The sequence below is a fragment of the Colobus angolensis genome, unplaced genomic scaffold (assembly GCF_000951035.1).
Source record: "Colobus angolensis palliatus isolate OR3802 unplaced genomic scaffold, Cang.pa_1.0 Scaffold337, whole genome shotgun sequence".
Lineage (NCBI taxonomy): Eukaryota > Metazoa > Chordata > Mammalia > Primates > Cercopithecidae > Colobus > Colobus angolensis.
Window position 1 is genome coordinate 751,410 of NW_012116677.1, and position 19,096 is coordinate 770,505.

Genomic DNA, 19,096 nt, shown 5'->3' on the forward strand with positions numbered 1-19,096 from the left:
TTTTGCAATCTACTCATCTGACAAAGGGCTAATATCCAGAATCTGCAAAGAACTCAAACAAATATACAAGAAAAAAACAAACAACCCCATCAAAAAGTGGGGAAAGGATATGAACAGACATTTCTCAAAAGATGCGACGCTTTTAAAAGTGGCAGTTTTTCCTGTGCTCACACTCACTCTGTCCTGCCCCCTTGTGAAGAAGGTACCTGCTTCCCCTTTTGCCTTCTGCCATGACTGTAAGTTTCCTGAGGCCTCCCCAGCAATTCAGAACTGTGGGCCAATTAAAACTGTTTCCATTATAAATTACCCAGTCTTGGGTATGTCTTTATAGCAGTGTGAAAACAAACTAATACAAAAAAACTTCAATATTTAATCATGATTAAAAAGAAAACTCTTAGCCAACTCTTATGAGCTTCCTTATGAGATAAAGTACCTACCAAAAACCTGGAGTAAATGTCTTTATTAATGACAAAATGTTAGAAGCATCCATTTAAAATCAGTCCTTAGATAATAATGGTCATCTGTCACCAGTTCTTTACTTAACATTATACAGGACTTACACAGCAAGACATGAAAAAGGAAGAAAACTGTAAGAATTGAAAAGCAAGAAACATGACTCCTAATATTTATGGAGGATATGACCACCTACAAAAGAACCCAACGCATCCTATATACAAAGAATTGGGGCTTAAAAGAGAGGTTTTTAGGCTGGTTTAATATATGATTAGTATGTAAAAACCAATTTTATTTTATGCTCTAGAAACAAACAGTTGGAAAAACATGTATTAAAAGGTTTTTATTTATAAAGAATCTAGAAATTAATATAACAGAGAATTTGTCAGGTCTATATGGAAAAATGTATAAAATGCTTTTCAAATCGTTACTCAACTTGTATTCCACAGTCAATAATTATAACCACTCAGATTATAGGCATATGCTCAAATCCTTTGCATTTTTCCTGCTTTAACATTATGGTCTGACTAAACCGAATTCATGGTTCTATCCAACACTTCCTCTAACCTATATACTTGCGCCTGCACAACTGAATGTGCTGGAATACAATAACACAAATTTGCTGACTGGTTTTACTTTAAATTCAGAATTGCCAATCTCAGTTGAGCCCTACGAAAGCCCTGCAATTATATTATCTTCTTTTGGTTCACCCTTGCTTCCCTTCTCTTAGACAAGTGTCTTTAAAATGGATACATGACCATAGAATCACCCTATGATCCAGAAATTTCACTTCTGGGTATATATCCAAAAGAATTAAAAGCAGAGGCTTAAATAAATATGTATTTGTATACATCATGTTCACAGAAGCATTATTCAAATTACCAAAAAGTGGAAACAGCCCAAATATCCATGGACAGATGGAAAAACAAAATCACACACACACACAGACACACACACACACACACACACGAATATTATTCAGCTTTTAAAAGGAGTGATAGTCTGATACATACTACAGCATGGATGAATCTTGAAGACACTACACTAATTGAAATAAGCCAGTCACAAAAAAACAAATATTGTGTGAGGTACCTAGGATAGTTAGTTTCACAGAGACAAAATGATAAGACTGGTTGCTAATGGCTGGGGATGGAGGAATGGGGAGTTGTTTAATGGGAACAGAGTTTCCATTTGGGATGATGAAAAAGTTCTGGAGATGTGTAGCAGTCATGGGGGCACCACAGTGTAAATGCACTTAATGCCACTGAATTGCACTTCAAAATGGCTAAAAAACATTTTTTGCTTTTTATGTTATATATATATGTTTAATTACAATTGTAAACAAATGATACATGAAGAATTTCTAAGAGACACGTTGGCAAGGATGCTTTTAAGGGAGTCACTTTGCAAATTTACACTTTCCCCAAATTACCTTGCCTGAGAACATCTGGAATTTAGGAGTCTCCTTTCACAATTGCTCTTCTCTTTTTATGAAAATAGGAAAAATACATTTTTCTTATCTGTTATAAATCTTAGTATGCTCCATGGCCCAGTGCATAAGGAATTAGATACAGAAACAATCTGAAATATTGATATTTGTGTTAAGAAAACAAATGAGTATTATTGGGGAATATAACTATTGCAGCTCAGTTTCCTATTCTTTGCTTTTAATTAAACTGAACAAGAACTAATTACATTGTCAGTTGATAGATCATTAAAAATAATTTTTCATAATAGATATAAAAATATTTGTAAAAACACTTTTTGGAAATAGTATTTGTGATTTATGCTACATAACTCAGAAGAGTTTCAAAAATTCCTTAACTTTGCTTTAACAAAAGTCGTTCTCTTCCCAGCTGGTTATATAAATGAAATTACATCTTTTGCAATGATTTAAATTTATAATGAAAAAAAATTTTAGTTGCCACTTAAAAAAATATGAGGAAATATCATTTTTCGAAATTATTTTAGGAGGTATGAAAGCAAAAAAAGTTTGATGATTGCTAAACTAGCGGACTGCTTCACATTATTTCCTCTCTTCGCAAAACATCAACTTCTCCCAGATTCTGTTAGCTGATGACCTTGCTTTTTGTTGCACTGAGAAAATGGACACAATCAAAAATGAACCTCCTTACCACAAACCACTCATCATATCTACACACCCACAAGCCTCTGTACACACACACTCCACCATCTCATCCCTCCTGTTTGTAGAGATGAACTCTCCAAGCTGTTAACTCAACCCAAGCCCTTTCCTTATGCTCCAGGCACCACCCCTCCTTGTTTGTTCCAGGGCATTGCCCAGCAATTCACTTCTCTTCTGCATCATCCAATTTTTGCCTTTATACTGGATCATTCCTATTAATATACAAACAGGGTGTTATTTCCTCTCATCTTGAAAACAACAAAGTCTGTCTTGATTTACTTTTCCTTCCATTGACCACCCATGTCCCTCATCTCTTTATATGTAATTTTACAATTTATAGCAGAATTCCTTAAAAGAGTTGTCTATTCTCAAGTCTCTAATTCCTCTCTCAGACCCACTTCAGTGAAGTCCCCCTCCCACTACCATTGCTCTTGTCAAGGTCAACAATGACCTCTGCTTTGCTGTGTCCAGTGGTCAGTTCTTAGGCCTCATCTTCCTGGACCTATCCAGGTCCTAGCAGGTGATACATTTAATGCTCTCTCCGTGAAATCATTTTTTTCTTTGGCTTCCCAGACACCATACCTTCCTGGAGTTGCTTCTCCTCAGTCTCCTTTGCTGCTTCCTCCGTGCCTATCCAGCTTCTAGAAACTGGACTAATCCAGAGTTTAGTCCCAGACCTCTGCAAGATCTTTTCCATCTGCATGCATTCTCTAGTCATCTCATCGAGTCTCCTGGCTATAAATCCCAGCAATACCAGCTTCTCTGCTTGCTCCAGGTAATGCCTCTTTCCCTCTGGATAGATTCTCCACCTTTTTCTGCCCTGGTCTCTACCCGGCAGGTTGGCTGGTGTGTACTTTATCTGCAGGCCTCTGTGCCTTCTGGATTCTGGCTGGTTGTAACTAATGGTGAGTGGTTGCAAGATATTAAGGGGATAGAGAAGAGTGATATTGAGCCTTTTTTCCCTCAGCCCCAACTGTGTGAAGACATTCAACCAAAGATAATGTCTTTCATGGACCTCCTTGGTTTTTATTATTATTATTATTATTATTATTATTATTATTATTATTAAATATAGGGTCTCACTCTGTTGCCCAGGCTGGGGTGCAGTGGCATGATCGTAGCTCATTGCATCCCTGACCTCTTAGGCTCAAATGATCATTCTGCCTCAGCCTCCCTGGTAGCTGGGATTACAGACTTGAGCCACCATGTCTGGGTAAATTATCTGTCTTGATCCAGTTCTCCACCTCCAAGTTCCTGTAACCCCTATCTCCCTTATTCTTTGATATTTCAAGTAGAGCACTGGTGTTCTACCAGCTCTTGTGTTCCCTGTACCCCCACCAGTAAAAACAGTTCCTTTGTAAATAAACCCTCCTTAAATGTTCCTAATTTGAGTATTCCACTGTTTTCTGTGGCAATCTTGAGTGATACATCCAAATGTCTAGCATCATTTGGAGCCTCCCTTCTGAACTCCAGTCTTCTCCATCCAGCAGGCTACAGGACACCACTTCTGAGATGTCTCATAGAAACCTCAAACATCATGCCCAATATTGAGCTTCTTGCACTACCTCCAGCCTGATCTGCCTCCCTTCTTCCCATCTCAGCAAAGGTAACAACATCCTTCCTGTGGTTCAGGCATGTCTCTAGGACTAATCAGTCTTTATTGTTTCTTACACCTCACACGGTCCGTCAGCAGATCCTGTCAGAGCTGCTGTGGTTTGGAGATGTTTTTCTCTTCCAAACCTCATGTTGAAATTTGTTGATCCCCAGTGTTGGAGGTGGGGCCCAATGGGAGACGTTTGGGTCATGGGGATGCATCCCTCCTGAATAATTAGTGCCCTAATGGAGTTAATACCTTAATAGAGTCTAATAGACTTCTTACTCCATTACTTCCCACGGAGCTGGTTGCTAAAGAGCCTGGCACCTCCCCACTCTCTCCTGCCTCCTCACTCACCCTGTGGTCCCTGAACAGACTAGCTCCTCTTGGCCTTCTGCCTCAATTGGAAGCAGCCTGAGGCTCCCACCGGATGCAGATGCCCAATCTTGAATTTTCCAGCCATCAGAATCATGAGTCAAAGAAACCTTTTTTCCTTTATAAATTACCCAGCCTCAGGTATTCCTTTATAACAACACAGTGCTTCTTTTCACTGGCCACTGCTCACCACCCCATTGCCACTATGTTGGTCCAAGCCAACATCAGTCTTCTCTGGATGAAATGGGCAAAAGCCTTGAATAAGATTTCAGAGAAGCAGAAACACAAATGACCAATGTTCACAATACGTTTAATCTCATTAATATCAGAAAAATTCAAGTTCAAATTTGCAATGTAAATTGCTAGATTTAAAAAATATCATAAGTGTCATAAAACAAAGTGTGAGTGAGGATATGGAGCAAATGGAACCCTAACGCCTGCTGGTGGAAATGCCAATTGTACCATCATGGAGAAGACAATTTGGATTACCCCCAAATGTGAACTTCCCCATGTGTACCAGGAGACCTATTTTGGAATGTTTACAGCAGCATTGTTTATCATAATAGCAAAATCAAACAACCCCTCTCAAAGAAACACAATTTTGAGAAGCTAGAAAGAACTCGGATGTCCATTGACTGAATGAGTAAATGAACTCATGAATATGAATAAATAGATTATAGTATATTCATACTATATAGTTTATGGCAGTGAAAATGAACGAAGCACAGCTGCACGCTGGCTTTCTCTTCGGTCCTGCTGGCCCGTGTCGCTCAAGCCATACAGCTCAACTCCAGAGTGGATCCAATAACATGGTCCATCCAGTGCCAGTGTGGGCTTTCAGTGTGGGCCCAGCTCCCTTCCACTTAAACGCCACCTCTGACTCATCCTGCTTCTGGTTTTATCCACCAAATAGTCACTGGACCTCACCTCCAATGCAGGCTGTGTGTGTGTGTGTGTGTGTGTGTGTGTGTGTGAGAGAGAGAGAGAGAGAGTGAGAGAGAAAGAGAGAGGTGATTCTTGAGGAGAGGAGAGAGAAGATTCCAGAACAGTGTTATGATTCTGTTAAGAAGAGGAAAGAGAGAGTGGATGCTGGATATGCCCGCACGCAGCCACTACCCACTACTGCTGGTTTGTTTCTGTGTCTCCTATCATACTGTAAACTCCTTAAGGGGAGAAACCATGTCAATCATCTCTGCATTCACCTACCACAGTGCCTGGCACATGCCAAGCATTCAAGAAATATTGAACAGAAGCATAGCATAAGAGAGACCTAACTGGTCAGACCTATGGAAACAGACCTAACTGAAACAGAAACCAGGTCAAGAGCCTCTTGCCAGAACCAACACGCTACTTGGGAAAGCTGCTATCGAAAGATAAGGAAATGGGTGGATGACAAATTAGGAAGTAGAGGCAGTTTAAGGGCTACTCTGAGTGGCAAAACAAAAGCATAGTGGTCAGGTACAATGACCGCCCCTGGGGAAGGGAGCTAAGTTGGCAAGGCTGTGACCACCACTGCCTTTTAATGAAATCTTCAGAAGTAACTCCATAGCAAGGTGATATTTTCCTGATCTTAAAAGAAGCACAGCAGGAGTTTTTGTTCTCCAGCCGCCAAGGCGTGGAACATGGTTTGCCATCCAACTGGAACAGCATTTTTGGCAGCAGTGCCTTTCGGTAGCTTTTCCCAGCTTGCCCCCCGCATAAGCCACCACTGCTGAGGCAGGCTGCGGTGGCACCACGATGCAGATGCACCAGGCCCCCTGGGCTCACCCACTTGCCCCTGTGTTCCAAATCAGCCCAGTGTTAATGCTTCATACCCCCATGGTGATGACTCGTTTACAACCCCTGTGTCTGAGAAGGTGCCAGAGAACTCAGAGAAGAGAAGCTCAAAATTGTCCTGACTTACAGTCAAAACACTAAGATCTGGCCAGTGTATGCAAGTATCTCAGGACCAGAATCGACCTTCCTCCCCTGCTTCACATCAGGGTCATCACATGTGGTTACGCATGTGGTTGCACTGAAGCTCTGGCTGCGGTATAGGGGGCGCTGAATCCAGACTGCACTCTGCTCACTAAGCTTGCAGGTGGGGTGCTTCCTCCATCTGCCTGGAAGATGGGGCTCTTTTCTTCTCCTAGATGCTTCTGCTTGCCAAGCCAGGGCTGCATCTGCCTAGAGGGGCCCTCTCATCTAACTGGTACAGAGGCACAGTGTTCCCTTCCCATCCTGTCCCTAGGACAGACCCAGAAGCCTTGGGCTGATTTGAACTTGCTTTTTGTTCCAACAGGAAGTATGCAAGTATGCAAGAACCAGCAGCTTTCTTACTGGCAGTGAGACCATCCGAGATGCTTGTCCTCCTTGATCCTGTTCTCTGCCAACTTCCCATTCCCCTTCCTGCAGATGGGCCGTGATCCTGGCCTATCTTCCCAGCCTTGCTCATGGTTATCTCTGTCTTCCTGGTTGCTGTCTGTCTGCAGAGCATCCTCTGACCCATTGATCACCCTTCTGGTGGGGGCCGTGGCTGCTCTCAACCTGCCCCCTGGCTCCTCGCCAGGCTGATTCCTGGCTCATGGCTTAGCCCTGGATTTCCACTTGTTTGTGCCTAGGCTCCTGCCTGATTACTGACGCCATCCCTGAATGCTGCTGGCCCAGGCTTTCAGTCTTGACTCTGGGCTTCAGAACTTACAGGCTTAGCACTGACAGCAACCTCTGATCTGGACAGGAAAGGGTTGTTTTCCATGGATGGAGTGTATCTGTCCACCCCAATTAGACATCTTGGAGCAGCCAGGCCCAGCCCACTGAGCGTGCTACACATGCCCCTGTTTACGGATGGCCTCCTGGACCCTCTTTCTCTTCCAGCACTCGCTCCCCACCCTGTTCTTCTGGTCAGCAACCAGAGTTCATTCCACTGGTGTCTGTAACCCTGTTAATCTTTCTAGACTTCAGATGATCTTTCTCAGCACTGTTTAAGCAATTTGCTCACAGACTCCATCATAATATCCTTTATAGCTTTACCCAGCTTCTAAGATCCTCCCAACCTGTGTCTCCCCAAGGAGCCACCCTCTCTCCTCTCCTTCCTCCCTCTCACACACAGCCTGCTTTGGGAGTGGGGTCCAGACACCATTTAGTTCTGGGCAGAAGCAGGGTGAGTCAGAAGCTGAGTTTAAGAGGAAGGGAGACAGGTTGCCCTGAAAGTGCGCATTGTTGTTGGAACGAGTTGCTGTTCCCATTCTGGAGCTGAGCTGCACAGTGTGTCTGGACATGAACAACATGGGCCAGCAGGGCGACAGAAAGCCAGGATTGCAGAGGAATAAGAGACTAGACATTATGGACTAAATGTGTGTGTTCGTCCCCCCAAATCAATACGTTAAAGTCCTAACCCCCCAAGTGATGGTGTTGGAAGATGGGGCCTTTGGGAGGTGATTAGAATTAGATGAGTGTGGGATCCTAATGATGGGAGTGGAGGCCTCATAAGAAGAGGAAGAGTCTCTCTCCTCATGTGTGAGTGTGTGTGTAGGGGTGTGTGAGAGTGTGTGACTGTGTATATGTTTGTGTGGGTGTACATGTGACAGTGTATGAGTGTGTGTACATGGTTGTGAGTGTGTGGGCGTGTGTGTGAGTGTATGTGTGAGAGTATGTGTGTGTATGTGTGTGTGAGTGTGTGTATGTGTGAGTGTGTGCATATGTGAGTGTGAGTATGTGTGAGAGTATGTGTGAGTGTGTGTGAGTGTATGTGTGTGTGTATGTGTGTGTGTATGTGTGTGTGAGTGTGTGTGTGTGCATATGTTAGTGTGAGTGTGTGTGTATGTGAGTGTGTGCATATGTGAGTGTGAGTATGTGTGTGCCCCATGCACCAAGGAAAGGCCATGTGAGGACACTGTAAGGAGGAAGCCATTTGCAAACCAAGGAGAAGTTTCCTCAACAGGCACCAACCCTGCTGGTACTTTGATCTTGGACTTGACAGTTTCTAGAACTGTAAGAAAATCAATGCTTAAGCCATCCAGTGTATGGTATTTTGTTACGGCAGCCTGAGCTGACTAAGACACTGGAGGAGATAATCCTGTCAAAAGCCTGGGAGAAAACATTATACTTTGAAAAATGAGCTTGGAAGTCATCGTGCCTCCTGCTCCCTTCCCCTGCCCCCAGCCCCACTTCTGCCTGGGATCTTCGAAGAACCCAGTTCCCTTTTCCCCCATAATTCATTCTGTCCACCTACTCATTCCGGCACACTTTTTGACCTGATTTCTATGGCTCAGCTCCAAAGTGCTTGCCTCAGTCCCCTGGGCTGCAAGAGCCCACTTTGTACTGCTCCTTTGCTCCCACCTGACCCTCTCCCAAGAGATAGTTTTGGCATTCAGGCTCTGCTCCCCTGCACCTGGCTCCAGTGAAGCACGAATGCAGTGAGGGCAGCAGTCCTTTCTTTACCCTTCACAGCACCTAACGTGATTTGGGATGTGTGTCATGACTAATCAATGTTCATTAATTGATTGATGAATAGATTGATTATAAGCACATTTTCCATTACACTTTATAATGTGGTATTTTTCTAAGTATGCTATAAGGACCTGTTGTACCAGAATCTCATTGAATGTCTTCTAAAATGCAGATCTTGGACCCCACCACACCCCTTGCTAACCAGAATTTGTGAGAAGAGAGCTCTGGCATTTGTGTTGTGGTGGATGAAAGATGGTTACAAATTCTTTGACATTTTCCCCATCTAGAGGTGGGATCTATTTCTCTGCCCCTTGAAATGCCTATGGCTGCTCTGATCAATGGAACGATGCAATGCCAATTGCAGAGCTAGCATAGGTCTCTGGGAGCCCTGGGCCATGAGAGCAATGTGATGAGACCCTAAGACCATGGGGAGACAGAGGAAAACATGACTGAGCTAGCTTTACAATCACCCTCCAATTTTCCAGTCATGTAGGTGAAATTATCTTGGACTCTCCAGACAAGACCAGCCACCAGCTGAGTACCAATGGGTGACCCCAGTCAATCACATGGAACAGAAGAATCACTCAGCTGAGCCCTGCCAGAATTCTTGACCCTCAAAATCCTGAAATGCAATTAAATGGTGGTTGTTTTAAGCCCCTAAATTTTAAGGTGGTTTGTTAAATAGTGATAAACAACAAGAATATGCAGGTGTCACAAATTCTCCAGGTTATACATTTGTATCCTAGAATGTAGGAGTCATTGCTATAAAAGGATCTGACATTAATGAGTAAAATTTTATGTTAAAGAATAGAAAGGATAATTCATTTCATAATGTGTTGTCTGCATATCTTAGGGGAAGGAAGATGTGGTAAAACAAAATCTCACAATTTATGTTGTTGGTACTCATTTTATTGGACAGCAGGCCGGATCTGCTCATAGCATAAACAAGAGAGGGCCTCCAGCTCTCCTGAACTTTTCTAGACAATCCAGTTGCCACAGACAGTGTTAATAAACAGTGTCACCCCAGTGGAATAAAATTTAGCTTTGGATTTAAAATGTAGTGAGCCCCGAAAACATTTGTTTTGGACATGTTTCCTTAGTCTATGCTTCCAGGCCAAAACTAAGATGATTTTTTTTTCTGGTTTGTCTCTTGGGAGTATATTTTAAGACTAAGCTTGTGGTTTTTTTAAGGTTTTATAATGAAACCTTTAGGCTTGTGAGTCACATGACTGACCACTACTTTTGCCGTAGTTTTGGACAAAAATCATGGACCCTACAAGCCCCATTGGGATTAGTGATTTTTGTTTTGATTTCTCAACAAAGCAGTTTGGACAAATCTGAGAGATTTTTCCAGACTCAGCAGAGATCTGTGTGAAACTCAGCATCTTCCTTGGATGCTTCAGCTCAGCTTCTGTGGGTTTGGATGGACCCAGTGCTTAAAATGGAACTCTAAAAGCATAAAACCACATGAGCCAAAAATATTTTCCAAAACGAGTTTAACTAAGCTGAAGCTGCTGGGATGTGTGCCCTCTCTGTGCAGACAAGCAAATGTGTCCCTTGCAACTTGATCTCCAACTTGCCTTCAAGTACATGGCATCTGCAGTGTCACCTGCTGAGTAAAGCTGTCCCTTAGAACTGAACTCAGGCCTCTTTAGACACTCATCAGAGGTGCTAGCGTGTTTCTAAACACTTGATAATTTAAGTTGGGCAAGAAATTCACCTCACTGTTTATTTTTATTTTGTTCATCTGAATAACAAAGTGCCCATATGGTGGTATCACTTGAGGATAGCTGACAAATAAACATTATCATCCTTCGAGCCAGGGGTTCTCAAACAGCGGGCCTGGTAATGGCAGGGCTGCTTCAACACTGCTTAGGGCTCTGGTTACAAATACAGATTCCCAGGTAGCCCCGCCAAATGGGAATTTCTGGGTGGGAGCCCAGGAATCTTTGTTTTTAATGAGTTTCTCAGATGATTGTACACATCCAAGTTTAGGAAACACTTTTGTGTTTAAAAAACACTTCTGCTTCTGGCTGAGATGAAGTTACAGGGACTGGATTTATCCTCCTGCCTGACACCACTGAAAAACTGGGCAAAATGTGTGAAAGAATGGTTTTTAGACCAGGGACATCAAGAGCTCAGCGTGGTGATCTCTGCAAGGGGAACAAATGAGGTGGACCATAGGATAGCCCCAGCTCACTGTCGAGGAGTTTCTGGGCTGCAACGCAGAGCATGGTGACCTCCCTGAGTCCAGGGGATAGAGCTGGGAGTCCTGGAAGCCACAGTGGCTAAAGGAGAGCTGGACACTGCTTGCTGTATGACAAAATCTCTTTATCAAAAGAGATGATTAGGCCTGGCGTGGAGGCTCATGCCAGTAATCCCAGCACTTTGGGAGGACGAGGCAAGTGGATTGCTTGAGCCCAGGAGTTCGAGACCAGTCTGGGGAACATAGTGAAACCCCATCTCTACAAAAATTGGCAGGGCATGGTGGCATGAGCCTGTAATCCCAGGTGCTCAGGTGACTGAGGTGGAAGGATTGCTTGAGCCCGGGAGGTTGTGGCTGCAGTGAGCCGAGATCATACCATTGCACTGCATTCTGGGCGACAGAGATGATTAGAAGGCAATGGTATTTTGCTCTCCAAATGGTTTGTCTCCATTTCATAGAATAGTCATCCCACGGTAGGGACCTGGCTGCTGAATTACTAGAGGCCTGTCCTTCCAATGTTCTGTGGGAATATTCTGTGGCTTTGGCAGAGGTGTGAGAAGTATGCAGCTGCTAACATGGACTAAGGCCAAGCAAAGAACGAGTTTACTACATGCCCTTGTCTGTGTTTTTAAGATAGAGATATTGACATGTTGTAAATGACAAGTTAATATTTCTGTGGGAAACATAGTGAAGTGTTGTGTTAGTTACCTCTGAGGAACAGGCCTGACTGCCTGGGATGTAGTGAAAGATTATTTTTACTGTATGCTTTCTGTACTGTTTAAATATCTTACAATGCACATGTATTTCTTTTTCAATAAAAAAGCTAATTAAAATAAAGTATTAAAATAAATAAATCACCTTAAGGATTTCATTAAATTTTTAATAAAATTTCATTTCATTTCCACAAACTCACTCATTGTATAACTCTAGGAAATATCTACAATGTAAAGCAATTGTTATAATGCTCATCTATGTGATGATTTATTCTATATGTCATTCACAATTTAGTTTATCTTTTATTCATCTGGCATATATATAACACTACACAAAAAATGACAACACATTGCATCATTATTGTGTTTCAAATTGTTCAAAAGACAGGTTATTGTCTTTGTTGCCTATTCATTTACAAAATATGAGTTTAAAAGTGTTTAATTGTTTTGGAGATCTGGCCCAGTCCTACACAATGCCCAGCATCAATTATCTGGCTACATACACATTCCTGCCGTCTCTGAAATCTACAAAATTACTCTATTTGAGACTCTTAAGCATCAGAAAAATAAGGTATTTCTAAGGCCTTCTTTGTCTCTATGTCTAGGTGCATATAAGATAAAGAAAAGCTTCTGAGTGGAATAAATGTCCATGCCTCAGGCCATGGCCAGCACCCCAACGTGCTAACGCAGAGACCCAGGGTGAGGGCAGCTCTTCCTAAGGGGACACTGTACTGCACTTGCAACTGTGTTTTGGGTTCTTTTCTTAAAGTCAGCATACACCTGTTTTTGTTGTTTAGCAAAAAAGATGAGCTCTATGAATTATCTAAAACTTTTAGATTTTGGAAGTTTAAAGACTTAAGAGGCCCAAAGAATAGGTTTAATCAAAGAACCAAAGTCAAATAAAATGATTCTGGGAATCTAAATAACAGAAATCATTTCCATTCTTCCAAGCTGCTGATATCCCATCATGCCTTCTCTATGCATAGATTCCCACCACTAGGACAAAAAAAAGCAAGTTCCTTCTCTCCTAAATTATTTCTCAAGAACAGTGGGAAAGGGAGGAAAATATGGATATGCTTGTGTTTGCTTGTATCGGCATGAATCCTGGGATGATACACAAGAAGCTAATGATGTGCTTACCTTCAGGGAGAAGGGGTTGGGGAAGGGGCCGGGCCAGAGTAGATGGGGACAGACTTCTCAACATATACATTTTTATATTGTGTTGATATTGCCACATGTTAATGCATCACATAGTTTTATTTTTATTTTTTAAAGACAAGTTCTGGTCGCCTAGGTTTTAGTGCAGTGGCTCAATCCATAGCTCACTGTAGCCTCAAACTCCTGGGCTCAAGCGATCCTCCCACCTTAGCCTCCCAAACAGCTAGGACTACAGTCATGTACCACCGTGCTTGGCTAAATTTTTTATTTTTTGTAGAGACAGGGTCTCTTTATATAGCCCAGGCTGATCTCAAATTCCTGGCCTCAAGCAATCCTCCTACTTCAGCCTCCCAAAGTGCTGGGATTACAGGCATGACTCATTGTGCCATTTTTAAAATTAAAGTTAAAAAATATTTCTCAAAGTTTATCTCTTTTCATAAAACCTTTATATAATAAGCCTGTGCCTGGGTCGAATGGATTGAAGTTGCACAAACTGACTAAAAACAACAGGAAGCTGGAGCCTAACCCTGTCTCCCTCTTGTAGTTATCAGTTTGAATGAAAAGGGATCTCAAGAAATTGTCATTTCTTATGCAGCCAACAGACGCATGAAAAAATGCTCATCATCACTGGTCATCAGAGAAATGCAAATCAAAACCACAATGAGATACCATCTCATACCAGTTAGAATGGCAATCATTAAAAAGTCAGGAAACAACAGGTGCTGGAGAGGATGTGGAGAAATAGGAACACATTTACACTGTTGGTGGGACTGTAAACTAGTTCAACCATTGTGGAAGACAGTGTGGCGATTCCTCAAGGATCTAGAACTAGAAATACATTTGCCCCAGCCATCCCATTACTGGGTATATACCCAAAGGATTATAAGTCATGCTGCTATAAAGACACACGCACACGTATCTTTATTGCGGCACTATTCACAATAGCAAAGACTTGAAATCAACCCAAATGTCCATCAATGATAGATTGAATTAAGAAAGTGTGGCACATATACACCATGGAATACTATGCAGCCACAAAAAAGGATGAGTTCATGTCCTTTGTAGGGACATGGATGAAGCTGGAAACCATCATTCTGAGCAAACTATTGCAAGGACAGAAAACCAAACATGTTTTCTGTCCTTGTTCTCGCTCATAGGTGGGAACTGAACAATGAGAACACTTGGACACAGGAAGGGGAACATCACACACTGGGGCCTGTTGTGGGTGGAGGGAGGGGGAAGGGATAGCATTAGGAGAAATACCTAATGTAAATGACAAGTTAATGGGTGCAGCACACCAACATAGCACATGTATACATATGTAACAAACCTGCACATTGTGCACATGTACCCTAGAACTTAAAGTATAATAAATAAATAAATATCAGACACCAATTAAAAAAAAGAAATTGTCTAATTGATTTCTTTTGGCTGCCACTTTTCACAATCTTATGTCAGATGAATCTCTAGGTTCTTAGAACATTTTGAAAACTAAGAGACAAAATCCTACTTTGTGTAGCTTTTCCTTTTACAGGCATTTTGGGCACTTCACTACAGAATAACCTGTGTACACATTAGGAAAACAGAGGTGAACTAAACAAAGAGGAGCTAAAAAGTCTAAGAGATTTTGTGTGTGTGTGTGTGTATGTGTGTGTGTGCAGGGGCTGGGGAACATTGGGGAGAGGGTAAAGAAGGACTGGAGGTATTTCCCAGTATAAACATTAGAGGTTTAATTTTTGCAAAGCAGCTTTTCTGGTGAAATGTTGCTGACTGTATTTGGAAGTTGATAAGATAATTCAGTTCTCCTCTCGGCATTGTGGGTACCCTATTATTTTCTTGGTTGAAATGCTTTCTCCCCACCCCAGAATAGTGGAGAAAAACTGAATAATTTCATATTGGACACTTTCCTTTTGGGGAATGATTTAAGCACTACCATATGTCTTCTTATTTTGTCCTTCTTCTGTCTCTCATGAACCACTGGGCTTTGAAAATTCACATAGAAAACAAACACAAAGAAACACTGGAGAAGTGTGTGTGTGTGTGTGTGTGTGTTTAAAATCACTCTGGTGATTCCTCAATCACTGGGCCATGGTAATTATCCAGGAAGGGGTTTGAAGATATGCTCCACTGAAGGGGAGTGATAACAACCTTTAGAAACTGCTCAAGCCCTAGGAGCTAAAATCAGCCTGATGGTGGCTGCACAAGATGGGAAGAAATCATCATTGAAACTAGACCCAAGGAAGAGCACATGAAGTGTGTGTGCCATCAGCCACCAGCATCAGAACACTTCAGGCCCAGGTAGCAGGCGTTTTACCTGCGATGAATAGCTTGCTCTGAGGCACTCTTGTTGAGTTGGTGTCTCTTTCCCAGTATTGTGTGGTGTTATCGCCCCACGTTCACAATGGGCTGTCAGATTTGCCAGAGCAAAGGCCTGTTTCTGAAGCATCCTAATCAGCCTAGAAATAATAATCCAGTTACCTGATTTTTTACACAGTTCTTTATCTTTTCCCAGCACCAAGGAGTTGTGTAGCTAACATTATTCACATCAAACAACTGTGGAAGTTAAAGTTATCTCAGATTTGGAGCCATATAATTTACTTGAAAGGTGCAGTGATTTTTAAAGTCCATTTAAAGGACTCAGCAAACCGATTATTCAGAAGGCCTCTTGTCTCTGAAAGCTGATTAAATCATATAAATTATCAAGACACTTATTTCAAAGATACTGAGAAAATCAGAGTGTTTTTGGAAGGTGCCTGCGGCCCCAGCATGCCTTCACATCCTCTCAAGAAGAAGGGTCCCCGTCTCCTCAGCTGAATCAGGATGGGCTGGTGACAGTGAAGGATGGTAGAAGTGTCTCTGGTGTGACTTCCAGTGCTGGGCTAGAAAAGGCCACGCTGCTTCTGCTTTGCTGTCTTTGGCCGCTTACTCTGGGGGAAGCCAGTCAGCATGTAAGAAGCCCAGCTCCATCGAGAAAGCGACATTGGGAAGCCCTTCTGGTCACAGCCCCACTGGGCCTCCAGAGCAGCCGGCATCCCCTGCCAGCCATGTGGATGGGCATCTCGGGCACGCAGCCCGTGTGAGCCATCAGGTGATTGCAGTCTCGTCAGTATCTGACAACAGCTCCATGAAAAACCACATGTGGCAAGGGAGCAGCCAAGCCCTTCTTGAGTTCATGACCCACAAAATCATCTTTTTAAAAAATTAACCAATTGGTTTTTGGTTTACACCACTCCATTTTGGGGTCGCTTGTCCCACAGTGCCAATGGCAAAGAACTTTCTCTCCTTAGATCTTCTGATCATTCCAGCTGCTCACTTTCACTTCTGGGTCTTTATATCATGGGTGCTTTTATCCATTTTTCCTTGGGTTTATCTTTTCACACATAGACACACAGACACATACACAGCTGCACATGGACAGCCACCCGCATGTACACAAAATCCATCACTTGGCTCAGTTTTACTCCCTGGGTCACTTAGTTCTACCCTCATTTTTCAGCTGAGAAGACCTGGGTCTAGACACTAAGTTTCTCACCCAGGGTCACTTGGCTAAGTAGTGGCACAGCTGAAAGCACACCCAGGTCTTCTGATGCCTAGTCCAGTCTTTTTCTCATTTAATTACTTTAATTTCCCACTGACCTCATAAAATATAATGGATCAGTTCTTTTCTAGTTCAGAGACCATAAACTCTGAAAGTGCCAAACAAGATCTTGGGTGCAGTCCCTCCTTTGGCCCCCTAGGAGTGTCCAGTGGACTCCAGGTAACTGCCTGCAGGTCTGTCTGATTGGGGAGAGGAGGCGAGTGAAGAAAGGAAAAAGGGAAGTGCCAGGAGGACCTAGCCTATCCCTGCCTTCTTCCTCCTAGGCCTGCATTCTGAAGGCACCACACTAATTATGGTTAGAGTGCAGGCGGGGATTCCCGAATGTGATGGAAAAATGCCAAACTCCTCCTTCAAGCTTCTATGTTGGACACTTCTAAAAGCAAAAGTATTTTAAAATGGCACATTGCATATTTTGGAATCAAGCTTTAAAAAGATGAGTGATTGGGACAAAAGACTGAGAAATTCTCTGGTAACCAGGACTGGCGCTGCTTAACTGTGGGCAGTGTGTATCTGTGTGCTTTATCTGCCGCTCAAAGGTCTAGGCAGGCTGTCATTAATACATTCTCAGCCGCCCACTGCCCCAGAGTTGCCCCAATTTTTCTAAGCCCTACAGCATTGTCATTCCATGTGTCTGGCGAGGGAATAAGAGCCAATGAATAGGAAGGCCACCCCCAAATGCTAGATTTCTATTCCCTTCAACTATCCTGCCCACAGTCAGATCTCCCTCCTCCACCCCCCACCTACCACCATTCTCCTACACCAAAGAATGAAGGATGATTACAAGTCTTTTACAGGAGGTGTGGTTTAGTTCAATATGTACTGTTGGTTCTGCAAATATGCTGGTGGGAGGTTGACTATGCATGTTATGTGCCATATGCCACCCTGTTGGCTGGCATGCAGTGGGAAGCCTGAAAAGCAAGGGCAGAGAAATGGATATTCTTTCTGCTTTTGAAGCACAGGCTTTAATAATAATAATTTTAAAAACAAGAGTTTTTGAGAAAAAAATTCACATAACTACAGTTGTGTTAATTCTTCGTGGATTCCTCACACTAAGCACAATTTGCCTCTCAAAAAAGCAGCAGCAGATTAAATCGACCTCTTCAGATCCATAAAATCATGTTCAACTAGATATACCTCACTTTGTGTGCTTGATATATTCTGGAAAAGTTATGTGTAAATTGAATTTTGCAAATCTTGTCATATTTCAGATAATTCTCAAGGTGCTTTCAATTTAAATTGGTTCCATTTTGTAAAGCAAATAACAACTTTGTAATGCAAATAGTTACTCCCTAGCTTATTTGTTTTGTAAGTTTGGGCTCTTGTATTTACACGTTTTTTTTTCTGAAAGCAAGGTACATCTATAGATAAGAGTAGACAGTAGGACTTTAATTTATAAGTAATACAATGTAAAAATATAAAATATAAACAAAAATCATTTTAGAAATGTGATCTAGCAATTTAGATGTTTGCTTTTTAGAACTTTAATGTAAGAACTTATGCCTGTCCCAAACGTAGACCTTGTAGCATCACAGAGAAGTGCACAGTAGACTTTTCTTAAGGCAGTCTGGCAACACATAGCAAAATATGGAATCTAATTGTGAAAAGATAAACGTACCAAAAAGTTCATTGCAGCATTGTTTACAATAACAAAATATTGGAAGGAACCTAAACATAATCAATAGAGAGATCATTTAAATAAAAATATTATTTTAGGCCAGGCACAGTGGCTTATGCTTGTAACCCCAGCACTTTGGGAGGCCAAGGTAGGCAGATCACTTGAGGTCAAGAGTTTGAGACCAGCCTGGCCAACATGGTAAAACCTGGTCTCCACTAAAAATACAAAAATTAGGCCAGTGTGGTGGCACACACCTGTAATCCCAACAACTCAGGAGGCTGAGGCAGGAGAATCACTTGAACCCAGGAGGCGGAGGTTGCAGTGAGCCGAGATCATGCCACTGCACTCCAGCTTGGGTGACAGAGCGACATTCCATCTGAAAAAAAAAAAAAAAAGTCCAGGCATGCCAGGCATGGTGGCTCACCATGTAAGCCCAGCACTTTGGGAGGCCGAGGCAGGCAGATCATCTGAGGTCAGGAGTTTGAGACCAGCCTGGCCAATATAGTGAAACCCTGCCTCTATTAAAACTACAAAAATTAGCTGGGCGTAGTGGCTGGGCACGGTGGGTCACACCTGTAATCCCAGCACTTTGGGAGGCCAAGGCAGGCTGATCATGAGGTCAGGAGATCGAGACCATCCTAGCTAACACGGTGAAACCCCATCTCTACTAAAAAAAATACAACAAATTAGCTGTGATGGTCATGGGCGCCTGTAGTCCCAGCTACTCGGGAGGCTGAGGCAGGAGAATGGCGTGAACCCGGCAGGCAGAGCCTGCAGTGAGCTGAGACTGCGCCACTGCACTCCAGCCTG

General features: G+C 42.7%; 1 pseudogene across 1 annotated transcript in view; it reads right to left on the reverse strand.

The window, feature by feature from the left end:
• Window positions 1-7,377, reverse strand: part of LOC105519041 — a 12,157-nt pseudogene extending 4,780 nt beyond the window's left edge. The window contains exon 1 of the transcript XR_001002914.1: window positions 7,249-7,377. The product of XR_001002914.1 is annotated as a non-histone chromosomal protein HMG-14-like (transcript). The remainder of the gene's footprint in view (window positions 1-7,248) is intronic.
• Between the last annotated feature and the right edge of the window lie 11,719 nt (window positions 7,378-19,096).